Here is a 23,233-nt window from a genome sequence, read left to right on the forward strand (position 1 = left end):
AATCGGCACTGGGTAGAGTGAAAACTAAATACACTATACTAATGGGCGACTTTAATGCCAAGGTAGGCAAGAAGCAGGCTGGAGACAAGGCAGTGGGGGAATATGGCATAGGCACTAGGAATAGCAGGGGAGAGTTATTGGTAGAGTTTGCGGAACAGAATAATATGAGGATAATGAATACCTTCTTCCGCAAGCGGGATAGCCGAAAGTGGACGTGGAGGAGCCCGAACGGCGAGACTAGAAATGAAATAGACCTCATACTCTGCGCTAACCCTGACATCATACAAGATGTGGACGTGCTCGGCAAGGTGCGCTGCAGTGACCACAGGATGGTAAGAACTCGAATTAGCCTAGACCTGAGGAGGGAACGGAATAAACTGGCACATAAGAAGCCGATCAATGAGTTAGCAGTAAGAGGGAAAATAGAAGAATTCCAGATCAAGCTACAGAACAGGTATTCAGCTTTAACTCAGGAAGAGGACCTTAGTGTTGAAGCAATGAACGACAATCTTGTGGACATCATTAAGGAGTGTGCAACGGAAGTCGGTGGTAACTCCGTTAGGCAGGATACCAGCAAACTATCGCAGGAGACGAAAGATCTGATCAAGAAACGCCAATGTATGATAGCATCTAACCCTACAGCTAGAATAGAACTGGCAGAACTTTCGAAGTTAATCAACAAGCGTAAGACAGCTGACATAAGGAAGTATAATATGGATAGAATTGAACATGCTCTCAGGAACGGAGGAAGCCTAAAAACAGTGAAGAAGAAACTAGGAATTGGCAAGAATCAGATGTATGCGTTAAGAGACAAAGCCGGCAATATCATTACTAATAAGGATGAGATAGTTGAAGTGGCTGAGGAGTTCTATAGAGATTTATACAGTACCAGTGGCACCCACGACGATAATGGAAGAGAAAATAGTCTAGAGGAATTCGAAATCCCGAAGGTAACGCCGGAAGAAGTAAAGAAAGCCTTAGGAGATATGCAAAGGGGGAAGGCAGCTGGGGAGGATCAGGTAACAGCAGATTTGTTGAAGGATGGTGGACAGATTGTTCTAGAGAAGCTGGCCACCCTGCATACGCAATGCCTCATGACCTCGAGCGTACCGCAATCTTGGAAGAACGCTAACATAATCCTAATCCATAAGAAAGGGGACGCCAAAGACTTGAAAAATTATAGACCGATCAGCTTACTGTCCGTTGCCTACAAAGTATTTACTAAGGTAATTGCAAATAGAATCAGGAGCACCTTAGACTTCTGTCAACCAAAGGACCAGGCAGGATTCCGTAAAGGCTACTCAACAATAGACCATATTCACACTATAAATCAAGTGATAGAGAAATGTGCAGAATATAACCAACCCTTATATATAGCTTTCATTGATTACGAGAAGGCGTTTGATTCAGTCGAAACCTCAGCAGTCATGGAGGCATTACGGAATCAGGGTGTAGATGAACCATATGTAAAAATATTGGAAGATATCTATAGCGGCTCCACAGCCACCGTAGTCCTCCATAAAGCAAGCAACAAAATCCTAATAAAGAAAGGCGTCAGGCAGGGAGATACGATATCTCCAATGCTATTCACAGCGTGTTTACAGGAGGTATTCAGAGACCTGGATTGGGAAGAATTGGGGATAAAAGTTGATGGAGAATACCTTAGTAACTTGCGATTCGCTGATGATATTGCCTTGTTTAGTAACTCAGGGGACCAATTGCAATGCATGCTCACTGACCTGGAGAGGCAAAGCAGACGAGTGGGTCTAAAAATTAATCTGCAGAAAACTAAAGTAATGCTTAACAGCCTCGGGAGACAACAGCAATTTACACTAGGCAGCGAGACACTGGAAGTCGTAAGGGAATACATCTACTTAGGACAGGTACTGACGGCGGATCCGGATCATGAGACGGAAATAATCAGAAGAATAAGAATGGGCTGGGGTGCGTTTGGCAGGCATTCCCAAATCATGAACAGCAGGTTGCCATTGTCCCTCAAGAGAAAAGTATATAATAGCTGTGTCTTACCAGTACTCACTTACGGGGCAGAAACCTGGAGGCTTACGAAAAGGGTACTACTCAAATTAAGGACGACACAACGAGCTATGGAAAGAAGAATGATAGGTGTAACGTTAAGGGATAAGAAAAGAGCAGATTGGGTGAGGGAACAAACGCGAGTTAATGACATCTTAGTTGAAATCAAGAAAAAGAAATGGGCATGGGCAGGACATGTAATGAGGAGGGAAGATAACCGATGGTCATTAAAGGTTACGGACTGGATCCCAAGGGAAGGGAAGCGTAGCAGGGGGCGCCAGAAAGTTAGGTGGGCGGATGAGATTAAGAAGTTTGCAGGGACGGTATGGCCACAATTAGTACATGACCGGGGTTGTTGGAGAAATATGGGAGAGGCCTTTGCCCTGCAGTGGGCGTAACCAGGCTGATGATGATGATGATGATGATGAACTATCAAATGTCTTTACTTTGCAAATTACGCATCTTTTTCGCATATAAAAGGCATTGCAGCTCTCGCGTGTCAGACATAATTTGCTGGGGTACTCGTCAAAGAAAGCTTACGCATTAAAAAGTGCCACGCGACTAGTGGCCCGGCACTCACTTTTCGCGGGCTTCTCTCAGCAAAAAAGTTTCACGTAGCACGTATTTAGCAACAGGGAGGTCGATCAGTAATTTTTCATTATGGCCCACAATATTCTAATTGACAATTTTGCTCTTTACATAATATTTGAGAAATCAATAGCTAATTATGTAATTTGGCGAAATAAAGGAAGCAAACATAATCTGACTTGCTCCTAGTGACGGCAAACAACATTACTTTACTTATGTCTAGCTACGGGGCACTCTTGTGCTTTCTTTTTCACTTTCGGCCCACGTTACAAAACCACCATGGGCGATTTCTGTGATATATGGAGTGACACTGATATTTGTTTTTCGTAGACCACTGCGCGTAGTCGTCGGACGAGACAGTGCGTATAGTGGAACCTCTGAGTATCGTTTCGAGAAGCGCATCTGGCTGCTAGGCGTTTGACTGCGTGGTGGAAAACTGAGCAACTCTCCAAGCGAACAGCGCTGCCTACTTCCAAAACGTCGGTGACACCGAGAAGGAACGCATTGCAGAACTTGGGTTGCGATGTCAACAGAGAGCTTTAGTTTAGGGGACGCAAGCGGCTTGCGTACGCAAGAACTAGGGGTGACGGTACTGAGCATGCGCAGAGCCAGAAGTAGGTGTCTGAGCAGGCGCAGTATCGCCGCCCCTACTTCTTGCGTATGCAAGCCGCTTGCGTCCCCTAAACTAAAACTGTAACTATACGGACACTCGAGGTGCGTTCGCACCACCGGCACCGTCACCTGCCGACTGTGCCTTCGTGTTGCCAGGCTGGGCGCATGCGCGGTGGGCGGGAGGCAGGTTCGAAGTCTCCAAAGACGTGAGAGACTTTTTGAGAGACGTGAGAGACGCTTTTGTTTATAGGTTGAAGAATGTCGACGTGATTAGGCTTAAGAGAGAGAGAGAGAAAACAAGGGTAGGAAAGGCAGGGAGGTCAACCAGAACCGCATCCGGTTTGCTACCCTACACTGGGGGAGGGGAAAGGGGAATAGAAAGCGGGAGAAAGGGAGAGAGTAAACACTGAGTTCGTGTGGGAGGGACACCAAACACAAGGACACTATAAACGGTCTGTTAAACCCGTGCACTTCAAGTACTGCACTAGTGCACGAATCGCTTTTCGAGCCAGCGACGGGTGTGGCCACGGTCCGAGTATCTTTGACTCGGTGAAAGGTCTCGAGTCCAGTCTGCGTAAAGTTGCCCGCAGAGAGAGGCGTTGGACATCGTAGCGAGGGCAGGTACACAATAGGTGCTCGATGGTCTCGTCGCACCCACAGGAGTCGCACATCGGGCTCTCGGCCATTCCCATACGGTAGGAATATGCGTTCGTAAACGCCACTCCCAGCCACAAGCGACACAACAAGGTTGCTTCGCCGCGGGAAAGGCTAGATGGCGGTTGTAGCCGTAGCGTGGGGTCCAGTTTACGTAATCTGCAATTGAAGCCACTTGAAATCCAGAGATCTTGGGACTTCTTGCGCGCAAGTCGGCGAAGTTCTCTGGCAGCGTCCGACCTCGCCAAAGGTGTTGGACGCGTCTTGGTATCCTCGTGGGCGCACCGGGCAGCCCTGTCAGCTAGGTTGTTGCCGACGATGCCACAGTGAGCAGGGATCCACTGAAATATAATGTGGTGTCCTCTTTCCAGAGCATGATGGTGCAGTTCCCTGATTTCAGATGTCATTTGCTCGTAAGTTCTGGGACGTAATGCGGACTTGATGCTGTGAAGGGCTGCCTTAGAGTCACAAAAGACGACCCATTTCTCTGTTGGCTCTTCGGTGATGTACATCATAGCGGCATGGAGAGCTGCAAGTTCTGCCGATGTAGATGTAGTCGTGTGCGACAATTTGAATTTAGCTGTAACGTTCTTGGCTGGAACGACGAATGCGGCAGTTGAGCTGGTAGGTGAGGTCGAACCATCAGTATATATATGTATGCGGTCATCATACGTCTGGTGCATTAATAGGAGCGTAAGTTGCTTCAGAGCCGGCGATGGATGATTTGACTTTTTTGTAAGGCCAGGAATAGCAAAATTCACTTGAGGTGGTCGCAGGCACCACAGGGGAGAGGAAGGCTTCGCCGCCGGTGTAAAAGATACCGGTATGTACTCTTGATGAGCGCTAATCACTCGTGAAAAGGTCGCTTGAGGTCTATCTGCTGGTAGGGAGGCCAAATGGTGGTCGGGGATCCTTGACAGATGGCGAATGTGCGCTCTGAGAGAGTCGACAGCTACATGAGTCTGGATTGTATGGTCTCCTGCGATGGCGATTGTTGCTGCGGTTGAAGTGCACCGAGGCAGCCCTAAACACGTGCGTAGGGCTTGACCTTGTATGCTCTCCAAGGCGCGAAAGTTCGTCTTGCATGCACTTGACAATACTGGTAGGCTGTAACGTAGGAGTCCGAGAAACAAAACCCTGTATAGTTGCAACATAGAATGGACTGGTGTACCCCAGTTTTTCCCGCATAGAAATTTGAAGACCTGAGCAATGGCGACGAGCTTCTTCTTCAGATAGACGCAGTGAGGGCTCCACGAGAGGTTGCGGTCAATGATGACGCCCAGAAAGCGATGCGTCTTAACATAGGATACAGCTTGACCATCGATGGTAACAGGATACGATGACATTTGTTTCCGCGTAAAACCAAGTAATGCGCACTTTTCCGTAGACACACTGAGGCCTTGTTCTCGGAGGTAAGAAGCCGTCATGGTTGCCACCCGCTGAAGCCTGGCTCTTAGCTGAGGGCGAGTCACCGCAGAGGCCCAGATGCAAATGTCGTCGGCGTATATTGAGACATGTACTGTCTGCGGTAGGTAATCCGCTAGTCCTACCAGGACGAGGTTGAACAAAATAGGGCTCAACACTCCACCCTGCGGCACACCACGGCAGATGTAATGGTCTGAAGTTGGGCCGTCTTCGGTCTGTAAGAAAAAACGCCTCTCAGTCAAATAGTCCCGAATCCATTGATACATCCGGCCACCAACTCCAACAGCCTCTAGTGAGTTTAGTATGGCCTCATGGGCGACGTTGTCGTATGCACCTTTTATATCCAGAAAAAGTGCCGCAGAAAGGCGCTTGAGGCTTTTTTGATTTTGGACCCATGTTATGATGTCAATGACGTTGTCGATAGACGTGCGACCTCGACGAAAGCCTGTCATGGCGTCCGGATAGATGTTGAATCGTTCTAGGTACCAGTTCAATCGAGCAAGAATCATTCTTTCCATCACTTTGCCGACGCAGCTCGAAAGCGCAATCGGACGATAGGATGAGATCTCAAGCGGAGACTTTCCAGGTTTCAGAATGGGGATCAAGCGGCTCGATTTCCATTCTTTAGGAACGGCGCCATTCTGCCAAGACTCATTGTAGTATTTGAGCAGCTCATCACGTGCATCATGTCCAAGGTGGCATAGGGCAGCATACGTGATGCCATCAGGTCCTGGTGACGAAGAACGCCTGCAGGTCGCCAACGCAGCATCGAGCTCTTCGAGGGAAAATAGCACGTTTATTTCTGGTACACGTGCCTCAGGGATGTCATTCAATGATACGTCAGTAATGATGGCCACGGACCCAGCAACCCGTGCACAGAACTCTTCAGCCACTTGAAGTTCCGAGCGGAGTTGGTAGAGGGCCAGAGCAGCGAAGGGCTTCCTTTGATGCGGAGATGAGCGAAGACCCCTAACCGTTCTCCATATGTGCGAGAGCGATTTTCGGGGATCAAGTGACTGACAGAATGTTTTCCATCGCTTATCTTCCAATTTATCCATGCGACGCTGGACTTTCTTTTGTATGCGTCGTGAAGCCCTCAGATCCAAGACGGACTTCGTGCGCCGATACCTCCTCTCCGCCTGTCGGCGTGCCGTACGCAGCCTCTCAAGTTCCATGTCCAAGTCTGTTCGCCTTGTTGACCTTGTAAGCGAGCAGATGGATGTTTTCAATGCCTCTGCGATTGCTTCTTCGATGGTGTGTGAGAGGCCTTCCCGACATGTGTCATCCATATCCTTCTTAAATTTTGACCAATCAACTGTACGCAAGACGGTAGAGGAGCGTTGCTCAACTCCTCTAATCTTTATGTATGTTGGAATATGGTCGCTTCCATGTGTTTATATGTCCGTAAACCATTGGACGCTTGAGGCAAAGCGCCGTGACACCAAAGTTAAGTCCAGGCAGCTACTGTAGGTCGTGCCTCGCAGAAATGTAGGGCTGCCGTCATTCACACAGCACAAATCATGGTCAGCAGCAAAGGAGGCAAGGCGCCTGCCTTTGGAGTCAATTTTAGTGCTTCCCCATAGTTGGTGATGCGCGTTGAAGTCACCTGTGATAATCCAGGGGCCATTGTTCATCAGTAATATTTTCTTTAGTCGTTCGCCGTCAAAGTGACCCGCTGGGGATATGTAGGCTCCAATTAGTGTAAATGACACATTCTTCTTTTGGACATTTAGGCAGACATATTGGTTGTCGTCATGAGGCTCTATCGCGTTAGCGACGTATGTTAAGTCCGTGCGGATGTAGATGATCACCTTCGTGCTCGCACCGCATGTGGACGAGACGAAAGATTCATAACCGGACAGTCTGAGTGGAGTTGACGTATTTGGTTCGCAAATAACCAGTATGGGGAAGCGATGTGTAAAACTGAATTGGCGAAAGTCTGATATACGGGTCCTTAGACCCCTGGCATTCCATTGAAAGATCGACGCACTTTTGAGTTCAGTGCGGAAGGGGACTGTTGGTCGAGCCATGATGCTTAAACGATGCTAGCAAGCACTGGATTTAGTGCATCCAGTATTTGCAGAGCGCTTCGAGCTGCTGGTGTTTGCAGCTTGTTCAGTATAATGCGCATTGTATTAATTAGCGATTGCAGCATATCAGCCACTTGCCTGTCTTGGTCGCACAAATCGCCGGCAGTAGACGTCGGGAGTTGTCCAGCGAAAGTTTGCTGTGTTTCTGTAGGTGAATGTTGTCGTTTCGGTAGAGCCGGCCAAGATTCGGCAGATGTGGTCTTCTCAGTAGACTGGCTCTTCGCGGTCCTTTCCACGTTGTCTGGCCTAGGTGGTGGAAGAGGAGGTGGTGTTGTAGGAAGTGGCATGCGCCTTCCTTGAGGAGCCTTCCTTGAGGAGCGCCGGCGACGTGAACGTCGCTTCCTGATTTTATCGGCGGCTTCGCGATGAGATGAATGATCTCTCGCCATCTCTTTCAAGATCGCCATTTCCTTCTTAATATGTGGGCATGCCTTCGATGAAGCTTCATGTGATCCTCCGCAGTTTGCACACTTCACTACAGTCGCGCCACATTTATCTGCAGCGTGGGGCTCACCGCAGCGGGGGCATGCTGCCTGATTTTCGCAGACGCTGCTCACGTGTCCCAGTTTCATGCATTTGCGGCACTGAAGAGGTTTCGCAATGAAAGGCCGCACTGCATGTCTGAAGTGGCCCACCTTAACATGCGAGGGTATATATTTGCCCTTGAATGCTATTTTCACGCAGCGTGAACTGCCTAGCCGCTTAACATCAACGATGACCTCATCATTGGCTGGCTTGATAAGAATCGGCAAGTCGTTGTTAAGGATGGCGACGTCTACGTCGTAGATAACGCCAGTGACTACGTCAGATCCCAGAGGGATGTAAGAGCGCATTTGAATGCCATCGAGGTCCGTTACGCTGCGTAGAGTGGTCAAAGCAGCCGCATGCTGGACATCAACCGCCAGAAGATTTTTTCGGGTGTTCACTCGAATGTCCGATATTTCATTTGGCACCAGGGCTTCCAGTGACATCGACACAGATTGCCTGTTAAGTAGCTTCATGTTGACGTTGGGAAGCAGGGGCACGAATATGATGGTATTGGCGTCCGGCCTCTGCGTCTGTCTCACTGTTTGCGTGCTTGACGATGAGGACGTCCTGGTGTTCCTTCTCTTCGCTCTGCGGCTCTGCACAAGCTGGAAGTCGTCATCGGAAGTGTCCTCACTGCTGAGAGAGTAGACATGGGTGTCCTCGCTGTCGGTGTCGCTCTGCTGACCAATCCGCTTCCTGGAGGCGGCCGCCGCTGACGCCGCCGTCGCCGGCAGACGTGCGGGGTCGTCCACTTCCATTACGACCGAGCAGGGAGCGAGGACCAGCGGATGAACTTAGGTTTTCACAGAAATAAACCGGAGCTAGAAAGAACAGCTCTGTATCAAAAGACACTTCCTGATTAGGCTTAAACGACATAATTATACGAATGCAGGTGGCTCTTCTCTTTTTTTTGTTTCTTTTTCAAAGAAATATTGCCCAAAATGAGCTGTAGACCTACATTTGGGATGCAAAGACTCTCGACTTACATTCGCGAACGAAGCTAGCGAACGTACCGAGCTAACGGAGTTTCTCCGTCGCGTCCGGCCGTGAAGCCACTCTGGAGATTTTCCAGACTGGCCTCTAAGAAATACTGCATGTCCGGCGTGCTCGACGGCACCGAGGACGGCGTCATTTGGAGTGACGAGCACGCTGGCGAGGCGAACGTTTTACACGAGCAACGGTTCTGTAAACGTCGTGCGAAGCGTCCTATGAGGACGACTTCTTTGGCAGCTCTGTCGAGGATGGAGCTTGGGGAATCGAACAGCGAGACTTAGTAGCCGAGCAGATAGAGAGTTTTAGGTTAGGGGACGCAGACCGCCGAGCGTACATGAGAACTCACAGTGAGCACAAGAGAGCGCGAGGGAGGGGGGGGGGGTCCACAATGGACTCTACATCCCCCAAAGCTTGGTGCGGCATGCGTCGTCTAAGCTAAAACTGTTTAATAAAGGTATGCCATGTGCAAAGTTTTTGTTTTTTTTTCTTCTGAAAAGGTATGGATCCAATTATATTCGAACTGTGATTATTTATTTCTCGGCGAGCTCGATGTAACAGGGGTCGACCTATGTTCCTGTTCGACTTATTTTCGAGTAAACGCGGTATGCGATTCTGAAACGTCGTACGCTGAAATGGCTGCTCTTTGGGACCACACTGAGAGGGGAAAATTACTCCCCGTTGTTCTCAGTAAAGGTTTCCCTCCATTCGGTAAGGGACCAGCGGTCACGACTAGATATTGCGAACCCAACTAAGTTTTCTGTGTGTTCTCTCAGAACACTCGTGCTGAGGTTTTTGTTAACTGTGATCTTGGGCGACGGAACAAGAGGCAAGTAAAGGTGCCGGCCACACGTACCTGGGGATGGTTGTGGCGCCATCTGGCGTGCGTCGTCTCGCGATTAGCACGGTCCAGCAAAGCACGCTCTCGTGACGTCACCAACATCGATCGAAAGGCGGCGCCCCCTAGCTCAGAGGACCGCAACAGGAGGCACCTGGAACGGCGTCGAAGAAAGGATGAACGTCAGTGACATTTACGGTCGTGTGATCATCATATACCTAACCATAATCATAATCATCATCATCGCACCATCATAATCATTATCACCGCCACCAACATCATCACCATTATCATCACCATCATCCTAATCATCATCATCAGCGTCATCGTATCTACGTGAACTGCATGACGAAGGCCTTTCCCAGTGATCTCCAGTTACATTCTTTTCGCGCCTGCTGACCCCATCTCATGCCTGTGTCTTTGCCAACTTCGTAGCACCATCTAGTTTTATACCATGCTACACTGCCCTTTCTTCATCTTGACACCCATTCTGTAAGTGTAATAGACCTGTGGTTACCTGCCGTAGTCATCCCGTGGCCTTCCCAACTCTATTTTTTCGTTAATCAGTGATTGTCGGGCTAGTTGTATTTTTATGAACACATTTATGGCCCCGCGTATGTGAAAAAAAAGAAGCTCCTGATTTCACATCTTGTCATCGCATTTTTTTTCTAGTTTTCCCTCATGGCGACCCTTCAGAGTTACCGAAATGAGCATGCCGTTAAGGAAATGTCGCATTTTAAATATTCGCACCAATTAGGATTGCCTTATGACTCGGAAAAGTTGCGGTTCATTTCATCAAATGTTTTTTCTCGATTCCAAACTGTACCTATGCATTTTCTTCTGTTCATCCGTGACGACCACCCGCAGTTGATGGAACGAAGGCGATATTATTTTACGCGCTTTACTGACAGGCGTAATGTTTTAGAGCTTGCCTGCTCATGGCAGTGAAATATAATACAAACGACCGCATACAGGGATCTAAACCTCCTTTCCTGCTGTTCCTTCAAGCGAAGCTGAGCACCGTGTAGTGCAGTAACACTCTTTGTATTATGGCGTTGACGTGACAGCTGTGCTTTCATTTCTGACATCATTCATTCATTCATTTATGCATTGAAATTTCTATAGATTTCGACGTATTCGCGGCGGTGCATTCTTATGGGTAGACCCACAAGTATGTCTTCCGCATTTGTTGCTGTTGTTGATTCCGTTCTCGTGATGCCATTGCGGAACAAAACATTTCTGAAACCAGCAATGCTCGTTCAACTTTTCCTACTTCTGCCATTCGTGCCATGGCTGTAAATATTATACAGCCAGTTTTATGTCGCCACTGCAACTGACTGTGTGGTTGCTTTTGGTTTAAACGAAAAACTGTGGTGGGCAAATAGTAATGCTGAGAGGAATCTGGAATATAACTGGGGTAAAAAAAGAAACGTGACCAATTAAAGTAATATACAGTGAGTGAGCCGAAGGCGAGCTCTTAGAAGGGAGTTAATTGACTATACACAATTATCGATTGTTTGCTGTTATGCTTGGTAAACGTTCGGCACAAGAAGTTCACGTTTTGTTAATGATACAAGCAGTGTACTGTAATTAAAGCAAAATGCATGTCATTGAAAGTTCTCTGCAAGCGCTCGTACCAGGAGATCCTGCAAAGGAATGTGCTTCCCGCAACGAGCTTAATGGAGCAATGCGGTGAATGAGAGGTGATAGGGAAGCTCGACGAATTGTTTCAGTAATATCATTATACGATACGATATAGAAATGTTCAAAAGCGTAAAGGATCATTTCATCGGTAATATATTTGTGTTTGTGTAGTTGAAAGGCAGGTGTGATGTTATTTTGTTCATAGAAAGTAAAAAAAAAACAAGAACAAGAATAAAAGGCATTTAGTCACTTTAATCTTTTTGGACGTAGCAGTGTTAAAAAATAAATATATCATATAACGAGAAAGGTCCCAAGAAACTGTACCCGAACTGTAGTTCACTTTCTCCTGTAGTACTGCTGCGTAATACAATCATAACGTCATCGAAGTTCCGAAGTTACAGACACACACACATACACACACGCACACGCACGCACGCACACGCGCACACGCACACACACACACACACACACACACACACACACACACACACACACACACACACACACACGCACGCACACACGCACACACACACACGAGCGCACACGCACACGCATACGCGCACGCACACACGCGCACGCTATAAAGGTAGCGGGCACGCCACATAAATTGATCAGCGAGCCAAATTATTAAAGAAGTATATAAAATTGCGGTGTGTTCCGGAGTCCAGACGCACAGGTGGGAAAAAATATGCGTATAAAATTATAGCCACGAACAGATGCAAAACATGAAAACTGGCTGTACTGCAAGACACACAGAGATGATGATTATGACACTTGTGTGAACGTATGTGATAACAGGCGCATGCGACTGAAAATGATGAAAGTAGGCTGTTATACACTACCCTGGGCTACACTCATTGTCCCAGAGCACTTTCGCAAATTATTAAGTGTGAGAACGTAAATCAGAGTGCCCTTAAGAGAAGAAAATTAAGAGAAAGAATATGTTTGCAGGTGCCGCTTCTGACATTCTTTTTCTTGGAGCGTCCTCTCTTCGACACTGCCACAGGGATAATTACTGAGCCGTTGAGGAATTGCTATTTGTATTAAAGGCAGTTTTCGTGCTAACTTCGTAAAACAATATTCTAATTTCCATTTCGCCTAATTTGCCCTAGAATGTTTTATTTGTTTTCTAGACGGCACTGGATGTCCGTGTTTAGTTATATTCGATTCTAAGTAATTTATCCTTCATGAATATGCGCCATGTAGAGAGAAACGAAAAGAGTCCAAGGGGGCACGGCCTCAGGATGATGCGTAAAAGCACCGAGAAGCACAGCGAATGACACAGGCATACGTTGCACACCAAACAGGAAAGACACGCGGAAAGTTTGCCCAGCCTTGCGTTCGTAGGTACATATTGATGAAAGCAGATATTTAGTGCAAGTGTACATTTACAATCGGGAAGAGATCATTGTCGTTCCGTATGTAGAAGGAATGGCGCGAGAGAAAGAGCTAGGATAGCTAATCACAAGAGTTACGGTGCATCGATATAGTAATGTAAGCGATTTTCGAGGGTACCTCGACATTTTTCTGTCAGTAAGCCACAACATGGCAGCCTACGAGGTGTGTTTGTAACAACAACAACAACAACAACAACAACAACAACAACAACAACAACAACAACAACAACAACAACAACAACAACAACAACAACAACAACAACGACAACGACAACGACAACGACGACGACGACGACGACGACGACGACGACGACGACGACGACGACAACGACAACAACGACAACGACGACAACGACAACAACGACAACAACGACAACGACAACAACGACAACGACAACAACGACAACGACAACGACAACGACAACGACAACGACAACAACAACAACAACAATGGCAACAACAACAACAATGGCAACAGCAACAACAACAACAACAACAACAACAACAACCATAACAGCAACAACAACAACAACAACAACAACAAAATTGGAGGACGCTTAAGCTTCGCCTTCAAGAGTGGAACGCGACAGCGTTCCCGTCGACCCGCCAAGGGGTGTAAGACAATGGGCTACGGCGCAGAGACTACGCGCCCCGCATCGCACGCGGTGAGCGTCGAGCAACGCAACGTTCGGCGCGGCAACGAAATGTGTGCCTGAGCAAGCGACGCACGCCTGAGCCTTAAAAACAGCTCGTTTCTAAGGCAACACCGCATTCACTAGACGCGCTTTTGTACAGCTTTGAAGCATCGAACTCGTGGCTCAGTGGTAGCGCCTCCGTCTCACACTCCGGAGACCCTGGTTCGATTCCCACCCAGTCCATCTTGTAAGTTGTTTTTTATTCATGAAGTGCCTGCTGGGATTTATCGCTCACGGCCAATGCCACCGATGCCGACACCGACGCCGACGACACCGGCTTTTCTGCGACACGAGCTCCTTAACGCTATCGCGTTAAAACAACAACCGGTATTTGTTAGATGCAGGCGAGATGGCCAAGACAAACCTGATGGCAACCTTCTTGCCTGTTTCCTAAAAGGAAGTTTCTTAAGATGTTTTAGCTCGAGGGCGACTCCGACCTACGTATTTAACTATGTATATAAAACGCAGAAGTGTTTTTATGAGACGTGAGCCTGACTGATTTGAGTGAAATTTGTTGCAGTGAGAGGAAAATATAAATTCTAGTAACTCTAGGAAGCAGAATTCCGACGTAGGACGTGAAAATTTTCAGCCTCCTAATTTGTCCTGCTACTGTGGTAAAAAAAAGATGCCGTCAGAAGAACGCTTCGTAACGGCATAAGACGCGGCGACGGTGGTCGACATCTGTTTTTTTTTTTCGTCCAGGCAGGATTTTAGTGACGCGATTAAGCGGATGGATCCAGGAACGCCGCGCACAGGCGAGAGTGAGACGCGCTGCCAATTACCTCGCGGAGAGACTGGTCGCTTCTTTGCGTTCGCCACCTGTTCGCATCGGCTGTAGACTTCCTGGTTGGCACGAAGCGCGGTACGCAAGCACGCGCAGAAACGAGAAAACGCAAAAGATAAAACAAAAAGCAAATCGGCCAATTACGCCGAAGCTGAGTCAGTTCGATTGAATCTCCAGACGACGAGGGTCTGAGGAGACGCACGTCGGCGACGCTTAAGAACCGAAGGCACGGTGGCGCGCGCGCGCCTGCAATTACTAATGATGCTAAGCGCTGCCGTGGCAAGGCCCAGCGTCAAGGCCTATCAAATAATCAGCATCCGCCAGGGGCTCCCATATCCCAAGAGGAGGAGGATGGGGTAAAACGGGGAGGGGGGGAGGCACACGGATGGCCGACTTTTGCTTTACATTTTCTTCCCAACACTGGCTAGCTCCTTCCCCATTTTCCCTCACCATCCTTTAACCCCTTTGATTCCCCTGGCAGCAGCGCTAGACAGGCCCGAGAGAGGTCCGGGATAAGACGACGTTCCGGCAAACGAAAAAAAAACATAAAATATGGGGAGAGTCGTGGCACGCGTGTTCGTCGCAGAGTGCCAGCAGACCGAATGCGAACGAGCGGGCCTGCAGTGCAATGCAGGCAGGCGAGCAGGCAGGCAAACAGGCCCGCCTGCTTGCGCTCTGCCTGTGAATCGGGAGGGGGGGAACGGGGCCTTCCCTTTCGTTTTGCGCGCAGCGCCCGGTCGGGGCGGCGGGCCTCGTTAATTATTCGAAGCACCGAAAACGGTTCCCAGTACCCCGCCCCATCTCCCGCTTTCGCGCCAACCGACACTTCCTTCCTACCCATCTCCCTTGTCGAACCCTCTCCTTCCCCTTCCTCCCCCAGGCATGCTTGCTCCAGGGACCGTGCCCGTCTCTTATTCCTCTTTCTGCTAGACTCCACCACGCGTTTTCTTCCCGCCGCCCGAAACAGTTCCCCCTTCGTTTCTTCCTAAGCGCACGCAACCACATTTTTCATTTCGTCTTACGCCCGCTTCCTTAGAGCACTGCGCACGCACATGTTAGAAGGATGCGCGTGCGTTACGCGTGGGAGATATCCCCACTCTCCCCGCACAACGGCGGCGACGACTCCCCAAACCCGTATAGATAGGCGACGTTTTCCCGATTCATCCCTACTCCATCCTCTCGCTTCGCTGTTCCCTCGTTGCTCGCCGCCGTCGGTGTCCTTCTCCAGATGCGTGCCACGCCAGCGTGCATCGCTTTGCTGGCGGGAAATAAAGAGGGAATGGGTAAGAGGAGTGCCCGCCAAAGCGGAAGCCAAGCGCGGCGCGCAAGCATCCGAGGGGGCTCGATTCGTAGGCCGGGGCTATTGTTCACAGCACCCTCGGCCTCCCTTCGTACCCCAATTTACTCCTCCCTCTTTCACCCTCGCTGTCTTCTCGTTTCCCTATACCCGTCTGCCCACTATCCGACCTCCTCCATCTCCTCATCTTCCCTATACGCATTCCGCGCTCTCTCCCCTTTTTCGTTCTCGATGGCCGCCGTCGCCCCCTCCTCCGGCGTCACGCACGCGGCAGTTTTGGAAGAGGCCAGCCACCAGTGCAAGGAGCCAGCGGCGGCATCCGTTTCTCCCTCTCTCGCGTCCTTTTCCCCTCCCGCTTTCCCCACTCGGTTCCCTTATTGCCTCGCCTCTTTCCTCAGTATCCTTTCCCGTTCGTTCGGTTTTGCCCCTGATTCGAGTTTTCTCTTCGTCGTCAGCGTCGCGCCCCCGCTTCGTTATTATTGCCGTTACTTTTATTTTCGTTTTGGTGATGTCGTTGTTTAGCTCCTCGCCACGGCGTCCAAAGGGTTCCCTTTTTAGTTTTCCCTTCCCCATTTACAGGCAGCCACCGACGAGCCGGCAGCGTTCCTCTCTCGGGAAGGGATAGGGGTGGCGGGCGGGGGGGGGGTGGCTTTAATTTTTCTCGCACGTCGTTCTCTCCTGGCCTCATCGGCCGCCGCCTGGATCCCTAGCGTACAGCCCAAGGCACGCACGCTAGCACGCACTCGCAAAGCCCTCCAGTAGCACGCTCCCCCTTCTTTTCGGGCGGCCTAGCTGGCAGGGCTCCCTCGCTGCCCCCCCCCCCCACTCTCCCCGCTCATCGTCGTCGTTCACTCGTTTTCCCTGATTCCATCGTCTCATCGCGGGACGAGTTTGGTCGCTCTCTTTCCTCCACAGGGCTGCCGTCTTCACCCATTTTGCCATCGATCTGGCCAGAAAGGGTTAAAAGCGGTTGGGAACGACGAAAAGGGCACGCGAAAAGGAGAAGGAAAAGGGGGGGGGGTTATCGAAAGAAGAGCGTGTGCAGGAAGGCAAGCATTGTTTTTATCCTGTTATTTTCGTTACTTTTGCTTTTCAAGGGCACGCAGGATGTTACAGACTCTTGAAAAAAAAAGACACAAGGAAAGAAATACTACTATTGTGGGGACGTATGATTGCCTTTTAGAGTGTGACAGTATAACTGCTAGGATGCACTTTCTTCTATATGAGCAGCTGCAAACCTTCCGCCTGCGCTACAACTCCTTTTGAGGTGTAAAACGTTTCCAAGGGAGTGTACCGACCTTTCATAGCCGGCCAAGGAGGCGTCGATATCTAATAGCACGGTATAGTGATGAGAACTAAAATGTGGAGATACTTCGGGTGCGTGAGCACGAGATTCAGGCAGACTGGTGTCGTTAAGCAAAATGAGTTCGGCGCCTTCGTCCAGGCGCGTGGTTCTTCGACAGGAACATCAAGCTTTTAACCACTAGGCCCGACGCAAGACCCAAATGAGGTGACATATTCAGGAAACTAGTTCTGTGAGTGTTTATAGCCAGTGTTCTGAACGTTGGTGTGTGTTCCCGGTCTGGTGTCAAACTTTTTTGTCGTTTCTTCAAGAAATTGTTACGCGTAGAGAGCTGAAACAAAACTTTCCAGATGTTCTCCAACCGAAGCATCGAACCTTGGTTCGATCCCGGGTTTCGGCACCAATGTAAAGTCAGAAGACCTCGTTACCTGGTGAGTCAGGCTTCAAATACGCTGGATAGCAAGTCCCTCGAAGAGACCAGAACAGTGCGTCTTACGCCACCGTTTAATCCATAAAGAAAGTCGAAGATCTCCCGAGCCACGCGTCCTCGACCACTGCACTTCGTTTTCCCTTCGGCTATGCTTGAGCTATTTGTTTTTCCTGTTATTAACAACGTTTCTTCGCGCTCACAAAAACGTCGTGAAAATTGGACCCTAAGAAGTGGTCAGGGAGGAAGCAAGTATCAGTTTCATTATGTAAGTGTTAATTTTACTTCAAGGACACGCATGCAGGACCACACTTAGCATCAATGAAGAAAAAGAAAATAGAAAGAGTGTTGTGGAAGCGTGTGCGCTGCATTATACGAGTGTACGCTTCTTGCAGTGAAGCAGTGCGCTATTGTTCTGAGGGTACAATTCTTTTTGTGGTATGAAACGTGGCAAAGAGCATGTTATACCTTGAGCGATTAGGAAGGATTTCGTTTCAAAGGCATGCGGGCTTATACAGTCCATACCAGAAAAAGCAAAAGACAAGAAAAAGAAAGAGAGAGAGAGAGAGAGAGAGAGAGAGAGAGAGAGAGAGAGAGAGAGAGAGAGAGAAAGATTGCTGTAGAAGTGGTTACGCCTTCTTATAGCTTAAACATGAGGCTGAGCATTTGCCCTCCTTTTAGCCACAGTGCACTTTCATTCTTAGGCAATAACACCCTTTAAACAGTTCAACGCAGCTAAATGGTAAAATGAAACACTTTCACACCCTTGAGCGTAAAGGGTGCTTGGTTTGTCCCATGGCTGACGTCATCATCTTTAGAGAGAGAGTAAGTTGTATGTTTTGGCCGCTTGCTTTTGTGGCATGGTGAAATCTGCGGCATACGAAACAAATACTGCATGAAGTAATCGTTAACAGCTGTCGCTGTCTAGCTCTCGTGCCAGGTATTTCGGAGCGCAGAAGGTGGTCCGAATAATACGCAGTTTTGAGCTACCGATGTTCTCATAGCCGATGTAGTTTTATCCCGCCGTCGCGTAAAATACACACAAAACAGATTGATAGTACTAAAGGTAATGGTGTTAGCCATGAGACAAACCAGCACTGTTAAGGGTGTAAGAATTTTCGGAGTGTAATTGTTGGACATGCCGAAAGGCGAAATGGAAGTATAGTCCAAAGGTGACTTTACGTTGCGCGGTTATTTCAGCTTGTTTTCAGCTGAACTGTGAGGAGCATTTACAGCAGCCCCCGCGCTCTTTCGCCGTGCTTGCGTCATTGCCTGTCACCACGAGTCAACCAACCTAGTCTCTCGCAGAACTGTCATTAAACTGCGCGACACTTTCTTACGCACTATTCGCGGTCCTTTCGGCACAACTGAGTGTTCTGCGCAAAAATGAGAAGACCGGCTTTCTTCTCATGCTGCCAAGAAGCCAGCTGCTTTCAAAACTGATGGAGTACCAGACAGAACGCTCTGTATTGCCCGTTTCTTCGCACTCGGTGCGAGATGCAGAAATAGCAACTTAAGATGCCCTGGCACGAGCGTAGGTCGATCCCGTTTCGCCTTGCCTCATCACCACAGCTTAGCGGGGACCGGCCCCCCACGATGCGTGGGATCTGCGCATCATTGAAGCGAGTGGTATCTGGGCTCGTGGAGTTAACGAGCGGAGGAGAAAGCGCAGATGACCAGCCGCTGTGACGTCATTGTCGTCACGCTGTCGTCACCGCGCCGTCGTCATTTCTGGGTGATTCCGTTGTTCTCGTTCCGTCTTGGTCGTACTGCCGCAGTCATCATTTTGGCGGCCATCGTCGCGCTGTCACGAGTCGTAGCGAAACGTGCCGATGACAATTTGTGCCCCGGTTATCGAACGTCGTTTCGACGTCGGCAGTATGCAATCGATCGCCTTTACAACGAACGCCTCGCCAACGGAACGATTTGTACACGGAAGAAATAAAGCTTAGAACGACAGAAAGCTGAGCTAGTTGGGAAGAATTCATTATGCAAAATAGAAGTGAGGCGTGCAGACAGGACAGAAGAGTAGAAAAGTAGACAACACGTGTTGTCTACTTCTCCACTCTTGTGTCCTGTCTGCACGCCTCACTTCTATTTTGCATAAGGAAGAAATAACTCCGTCCTGGTTCTATTGGGAGATGTGCGGCTGCGCAAACTCTACAACGAAGCGACCTGTATATCGAATGATTTCGGAAGTCCCAAGCACTTCGTCATGAACGCTTTCGATTGTAGCACTTTGGAAGCGTTGCTTGTGTGGTCCGCTGTTCGGCATAATCGATTCGCGCATACATTGACCGACATGTTCTACGGCTTCTGCAATGATGTTTATTTAAAACTGAAATGCACTGAATAATCACAATCAAAAGGTAACGGTGATTAAAGAAATATTTGATTAATCGGAAGGTTGGTCGACGAATTCCTCAGCCCTAGTTCCAGCCGACTTCGAGGTTCTGCTTGGCTGCCCTTCTTTAGTTCTTCCAAACTGACTTTAAATGGATTACGTGTGTGGTATAGTTAGGGAAGGTGGACGTGTAGCTTCACTTTTGTTGAAATCATGTACACTTACTATTACCAATGAGCAGCCCGTTCGTAACCCTCTGTTATCACTTTTACCCGGATTCTATGCTACATATGATAGGGTATGCAGTTGCTGCAACACATTTATAGGTTAAAATAAATGCACATATTGTACAAATTTTAGTCTTAACTGTTCTTGCTTTACGACTTTCTTACGTATTCAATAAATATTTAAGCAATCTCCGCACATGAGGCTGAAGCGGCCATGGAGGTTATCTGTTGCAAGTAGTCTTGCAACGCGTCGTACTAACTCTTACTTAACAATCGTCATAACACTTTTTTCACTCTGCGCAAGTAGTTGCTACGGGTTCCCTTACCATTGCCGTGTCATGGAGGATATGTTATATTGGGGTGGAGTTCAGGTTGAAACATACCTGACCTACAATACGGTAATAAACAATTCCCATTTGTAAAGACTGTCATATGAAGCAAGATAAAGATTGCATCCACGCAAAAAATAAGTATAAACAATAACATAAAGATAGATAAATATTGCTGCTTGACGCCCTAACTGTGATGTACGCATCTTACGCAAAAGCGTTATTGACCATTCGGGATCCGCAATTCCCCTAAAAAATGCGTTTATTTTACCTTCAGCAGAGCTTCGTCCACACACTGGGGCTTTGCAACTGCGATTTTGCGCGTGAGCGACACCATCTTCAAGGGAACGGGAATAAAGCGATCGATGAATGAAAACTATCTGCAGATATCCCGGACAGTAGGCTCGATGTGGACCCACTGCTGGGGGCGTCACACCCGTCAAGAACACCGGTTTGGATGTAAGTGCACACCGCCAGTTCATTTCCTGCGATGTATCATACGACCAAAACCGACAGCATGACTCAGCCCGTATCGAGCTCCGCCCCAGGCGGACGCTCCAGCGGTCCGCGAGGAGCCTAACAAACGCGCCGCCCGTTAAAATTACTTCGCGTCGAGGCACCGTCCAGCGTGAGTTGCCACGCGCGTCTTGAATTTTTGGGGATCGTGCCCGGCGCTAATGATACACGCCTTTTCCCGCGCATCGAAAAGGGGAAAAAGGGTGGGCCTGGTTATCAAAAAGAGTGAGGAGATCGCGTGCGCAGGGGAATCGGGAAGCCGAGGCAGTGGTTTGAACTGTACTCTTCGGGTTGACTCGGGCTGCACGTCGCTCGCGTAGTTAGTACGGTGCGCCTCCTTGGGGGGGGGGAGGCAAAGCGAGGGACCGAATGAGGGAAGGCCTTCGAAAGGAGGTTCGGGGGGGGGGAAGCGAGAGAGAAAGGCACCGGCTAGGGAAAAGCAGGAAGGAAGGAAGGAAGGGACCGTGGGGAAGGTGGGGAGAGGGGAAAGCCGTTTCCGGCTTCCGTCGGCCCACCCCCTCTCTCTCCCTTCTCTCGCTCTTTCTCCTTCGTTCCGGGCTTTGGAAATAGCGAGCTCGGGCTCCCTCCGGCGTTCATCAGCGGAAATGGCGCGCCCCCGCGTGGCTGCCCCCGGAGATAAAACGTGCCGACGGGCGGCGACGGAAAAAAAGGACGCACCAGCGAGCGAGCGAGCTTGCGATCCTCCCTTTTCTAGGGCTTTCGTGTTGTTTTGAGTCTACGTACGTGTGTGCGTGTGTGTTTTGGGTGCTGCGTGTGTGTGTGTGTGCGAGCAACCGGCGTGACTGCGTCGGAGCGCCGCTTCCTACTCGCCTAACTCCACCGACGCGCGAAAGGCCCCTTTCTCCCTTTCCCACGCGCGGGCCGCGCCGCGCAAGAAAGGCCCCTCTCCCCGCCTTCCAGGACGCGAGTATAATCACTTAAATGCCAGCAGCAAAGCTTCGTGCAACGCGAATCCAGTACTTCGCGGCTCGTTTCTTTTTTTTTTTTTGAGGACGGATATCTAGCAAACTGGTGCTGGTCCCCGGCCTCCCGCTCAGTACGAGTTTCTTGAACGCTGACCGGATTCAATGCCGAAAAATACAGTGCGTACCTCAAGGTAATTAATAGCGAACGTAATTGCTGAAATTCCTTACTTACCGAATCGATCATTGTGACTTGCCATGTAACTGATGTTTGTCCGTTCAGGAAGCACATCTCAAGAGGCCCTACATATGATCCCATGCCGCTGCTAAACGAATCTTTCTATGGAGTGTGTCTCATACGTACCGCGATATAGTAATGAAGAAACAGACACAATATGCGTTCTGAAGAGAGAAGGAACAAAATACAAGAGGGGTACGAAGATTGTGAATCACAGTCCCGCACGCCTGAAGAACGTGGCAAGTGCAGGTTTTCATCCTGTTCTTAAAACAAATTTTGCCGTTAGCACGCGTGCCGCCTCTCTTCCGTGAGTCATGCAGTTAACAGGTCCTCCTTTTTCTTAAACGCACATACGTGCACCACAGCGACATTTGCGTGAAAAGGTAGCCGTGGGCTCCGTATAATGCATAATATATTTTAAAAATGTACACTATAAAAATAAAACTTTTATATACATATGGGCATCATAATTTGCGAACCTGTGCCATACATACATACATACATACATACATACATACATACATACATACATACATACATACATACATACATACATGCATGCATGCATGCATGCATACATACATACATACATACATACATACATACATACATACATACATACATACATACATACATACATACATACATACATACATACATACATACATACATACATGCATGCATGCATGCATGCATACATACATACATACATACATACATACATACATACATACATACATACATACATACATACATACATACATACATACATACATACATACATACATAGGCCCGCATATAGAAAGAAACATTAGGTACATACAGCACTTGTCGAAAAATACGAGGGAACTGCGGGCAAGACTAACAGCCGACTTCACGATGTAAAGTTTGCCTCCTGTTGCACCCTTACACTTCGAAAGCTCGGAAGAGGGAGGCGAACCCTATACTAGCAGAACGTCCTAGCAACAGGAGTTCTGCAGGTGCAGCAGCAGGAACTTAGATGGCTGGGCAACACTCAGACTCCTAACATCTTCGTTATATATATACATAATACAGTGTTTAGGAATTAACTATATGTTGCTCAACATCAGCAAGGCAACCAAGACAAACAGCGGCGTAGTACGGCACAAACGAGCTGCATATATGCAAAAGCCAAGACGGACACCACCTACGCTTACGCATATCTCACGCTCAAGTGTAGCTTGTGGAGGAGCCATGCTAACTTGTTTTTGATACGGTTCTGCATATACGACGCACACGTGCATGTGTGTTCAGGAAGTTGAAGCTGTTGCCATGGAAATTGCCGAGAACACGTAGAAACAGCGCGCATCGTAGAATAAAAATGGCCGG

The 23,233-nt window shown here is 48.7% G+C and overlaps 1 protein-coding gene across 2 annotated transcripts in view; it reads right to left on the reverse strand.

Moving 5' to 3' along the window:
- LOC135910481 (myelin transcription factor 1-like) overlaps positions 1-23,233 on the reverse strand; it is a 354,839-nt gene that overhangs the window by 151,760 nt on the left and 179,846 nt on the right. For both annotated transcript variants that reach the window (XM_065442515.2, XM_065442514.2), the window contains exon 3: positions 9,778-9,913. The gene's annotated coding sequence lies outside the window, so the exon portion shown is untranslated. The remainder of the gene's footprint in view (positions 1-9,777; positions 9,914-23,233) is intronic.

The sequence above is a fragment of the Dermacentor albipictus genome, chromosome 6, assembly GCF_038994185.2.
Source record: "Dermacentor albipictus isolate Rhodes 1998 colony chromosome 6, USDA_Dalb.pri_finalv2, whole genome shotgun sequence".
NCBI classification, from domain to species: Eukaryota; Metazoa; Arthropoda; class Arachnida; order Ixodida; family Ixodidae; genus Dermacentor; species Dermacentor albipictus.